The 3,937-nt window shown below is 31.3% G+C and overlaps 1 protein-coding gene across 2 annotated transcripts in view; it reads right to left on the bottom strand.

Annotated features, from left to right (window-relative positions):
* Window positions 1-434, bottom strand: part of LOC124430412 — a 16,900-nt gene extending 16,466 nt beyond the window's left edge. For both annotated transcript variants that reach the window (XM_046976947.1, XM_046976950.1), the window contains exon 1: window positions 1-434. This exon is cut by the window's left edge and continues 8,608 nt beyond it. The gene's annotated coding sequence lies outside the window, so the exon portion shown is untranslated.
* Between the last annotated feature and the right edge of the window lie 3,503 nt (window positions 435-3,937).

The following is a 3,937-nucleotide window of genomic DNA, read 5'->3' as shown; positions in this document are numbered from 1 at the left end:
GGCGCATTTTCTTCCCTTTTTAATGCTTAAAACGTAAGGAGATTTGAATGTGGGCCAGGTGGCTCTTAGCGTAACCCGGGGCAACTCGGCAGGATGTTTGTCTGAGCTAGTACCGTTAAAAGTTATAGTATCTTTTTTTTTTGTATTTATACAATTTCTTTAAATATATCCTGTAGTAATTTATCCTTCCCCTCTATCGTCCTCCTCTTCGTATTTTTTTTTTAATTCTTTTTTTGTTAAAATGCGTACAAACGGAGATGCGGAATCATAATATGTTAAAGTACCGAGGGAGACATGGCGTCCTTGAATTATCGATTATTATTATTCATTATTTATTATTATTATTATTATTATTATTATTATTATTATTATTATTATTATTATTATTATTATTATTATTATTATTCATTATTCATTATTTATTATTATTATTATTATTATTATTATTATTATTATTATTATTATTATTATTATTATTATTATTATTCATTATTATTTCATTATTATTATTTTTATTTATTATTATTCATTATCTATTATTTATCATTTATTATTAGTGTTATTATTTTACTATTTATTTTTTATATTATTATTATTATTATTAGTATTATTAGTATTATTAGTATTATTAGTATTATTATTTTAACCGTCCGTTCGCTTTCCCTCTGTGAGCCTTCACTATCGCGCGTGTGAACGTCGACACTTCCGCGCCTAGTCCCTTTTCTCTCTCTCTCTCTCTCTCTCTCTCTATCTCTTCTCCATCTCACTATCTTTCGCTCGATATTTCTTCTATTTCTTTCCCATCGTTCGCTCTTACATTTACGAAGCTATTTAATTTTTTTTTATCGTCTCGGAAAAATGTCGAGAGTGACTCTCATCCTTGTTTTCTCGCAAAAGCCAATGATTACGACGTCGTCCTCATTAAATTATTTTTAGTTGAAGCTTCACACAGCCAAAAAATGAAAAGCACTTAAAACAGTGCTCAACACTATATAAATGATTTCTTGATTAATTGTTTAATTAATCAGTTAATTAATTAATAAAACAGATTCTGACCGACTAAAGTGGCAGGGATGGCCGCCACCGCGTGCAGCCGTCGTTACAAATTTCTTTAGCCTACTAAAGTAGCTTATTCAAAAGTCATTCGTGTGTTGTGTGTGTGTGTATAATATAATAACTTTAGTACTTTCTACTATCATAATGAATCTTCACTTTTTTTTTTTTTCCCTTTATACTTATAGTTTGTGAGCGGCATTTTTTATCTTTTTCTTTGTTTCACCTATTATAATCATTCTGCGTTTTTCGCACGTCGTTAGAATTACATTTAAATAGTTAAATATATACATGATATATGTGTATGCGCTCACGCTCTGACATGTCTATCGTACACACATCAAACACACGTATTCACTCAAACGTACACACAACCGTACACACACACACACATATACGCGCGTACGTATATATTTATATATATATATATATATATATATATATATACATATATATATATATATATATATATGCATTTACATGTAGTACTTCTTATTTCTGTATGGCTCAAAATTATTGAAAACTTCAATAATAACAAATGTTAATTTTTAATTATTACATTAATGTAGTGTTTAATATCGTTCATAATACCTAAATATATCACTTTAAAGCGGTCGGCTCGATCTACGAGCGTTCGCACTCGTTTCTCTCTCTCTCTTTTTTTTTCTTTTTGTTTGCCTCTCTTTCATTCATCTCTCGTTCTCTCTTTCTCTCTCTCTCTCTCTCTCTCTCTCTCTCTCCCGCAATCTTTCTCAATCTCTTTCTTGCTTCCTTTCATTCATTTTCTTTCTCTCTCTTTCTCTGTCTCTCTCTCTCTCTCTCTCTCTCTCTTTCTCGTTCTCTCTCACACACACACTCAAAGTCTTCTTTCACCCACGTTCTCTCTCTCTCTCTCTCTCTCTCTCTCTCTTACCTAAATATTACGCTTCGACAATCACATACCGCGAGGCATACGCTCGAGCATCCCCTGCTGTTAATCGAAACATCCCTTCGAGGAATTTATTTCTCGACCTTACAATCTTTTCACAAAAGAACTCGAATTTTGTCAAGGGAGAAGACGTGGAATAATTCGGAGCGAATTTCACTATTGAATCTTTGCTTTTGTTTTTTCATTTCTTTTCTATATTTTTATTTTTATATTTTTTTTTTTTAATTTTTTATCTTTCATCTATTTTCCTCTATTTCCCGTTACACTTCTCTTTTATTTTCCACTCCACTTTCTTTATTTTTTTCCCTTTATTTATTAATTCTTCGAGACGATCGAGCTCACGATTTAATAATTTTATATTCGCAAAAAAAAGAAAAAAAAAAGAAAAGAAAATTCCGAACGCTATCCATTATTATTCCCGTGTTTAAAGATTATAATCAAGCGCTTATTGCTATCATTTTTTGTTCTTGATTTTTTTGTTTCTTTTTTGTGATAATTCTTTCTTTTTTAGTTTCTTTCTCGCGTGATTTTTTTTTCGTTTTTCTTTCTCTTTTTTTTTCTTTTTTTTTCTTTTTTTTTTTTTTTTAAGAGGACTACCTTCCAACTGGCGAAGATTACATTAAATCTCAACGTTATATTTGCCTTTTGGTTTTTTATTTATTTATTTTGTTGTTGTTGTTATTGTTGTTGTTGTTGTTGTTTTTTCTAGTTATAAATAACTCTACCACCTAAGTCCGCGTCAGTTCTTCCTTCTTATGCAGGTTTCAGTTTTTCTATCGTAGCAGTTTGTATCGAAGATCTAGTTTTTCGCGAGTTAGAAAAAGAGCCAAGTAAGAAAATTAGAGCGTAGGCTAATCAAAGGGATGTTCGATCGATATAGTTCTTCGTCTGCAAGTGTTCCACTTATAGTAAAATCATAAATAATATTTCACAAAATCAGACTTTACCAGACGTTTGATAATTTGATAATAGACTATTCGCGACTCGATCGTCAATAAATCCTCCCTTTTTATACCTTATTTAATTTCCGTTCGTAATCGATAGCGAGGATCGCGAGCACTAAATCGAGAATCGAGCGATAATTCGCAGCAGGGGAAGTCCGACTTAAGGATGGGCCGGCACTAATTGTATCTCTTTTATTTATTTTTTTTTTCTCTTTATCATTTATTATAATACTCGTAGTAAATAATTTTTACTCGTAGCGACTACTACCCAGCCCGATTTCATTTAGCCACACATTTTCTGCTTCGTTTCTATGCTTTCTCTTTCCACTTTGTTAGTTATTTCTCTCATTTTCTCTCTCTTTCTTTCTCTCTCTCTCTTTCTCTTTCGCTCTTCCACTCTCTTCCTTTTCTTTTCTTTTTTTTTTCTTCATTTCCATAAATTTTCTTTCGACTTTTTTCACCATTCGTTTTATATATTGAATTTTATTCTTTTTTATTCCCCGTATATATTTGCTTTTAAGAAAGAGATATTCATCCAACTTAATCCATTTTCCCCCCTTCTCTATTTTTTTCACTCCCATTAATATTTTTTTTTCTTCGTTTTCGTTTTGCTATGTGACTAGTAATACAGCAGCAACGGATCTCTCTTGTATATTTTATATATTTATAATATATATATATACTTTTTTTTTTATTTTTTAATATATATATTCTCGTCTATGTCGCGATTTAGCGGAATATATATCTAGCTTCGTAGCGAGACTAAATTCTTTTTAATTCTAGTTTATTTCGGAATGCATGCTCAACGAGTGTGTCTATCTCTCTTACTTTTCGCTTTTATCTACGACTATGTTTTCTCGATATTTCTCTCTCTCTCTCTCTCTCTCTCTCTCTTTCTTTCCTTCTTGCTTTCTTCACTCTCTCGCATCCTCATCCACACAGTCCTTCCTTCTCTTTCTCTCTCTCTCTTTCTCTCTCTCTCTCTCTCTCTCTCTCTCTCCTTTTTAAATCA

This window comes from Vespa crabro, chromosome 18 (assembly GCF_910589235.1).
Source record: "Vespa crabro chromosome 18, iyVesCrab1.2, whole genome shotgun sequence".
Lineage (NCBI taxonomy): Eukaryota > Metazoa > Arthropoda > Insecta > Hymenoptera > Vespidae > Vespa > Vespa crabro.
The sequence above is the reverse complement of the archived record's forward strand: the minus strand, read 5'-3'. Positions and strand labels throughout refer to the sequence as shown.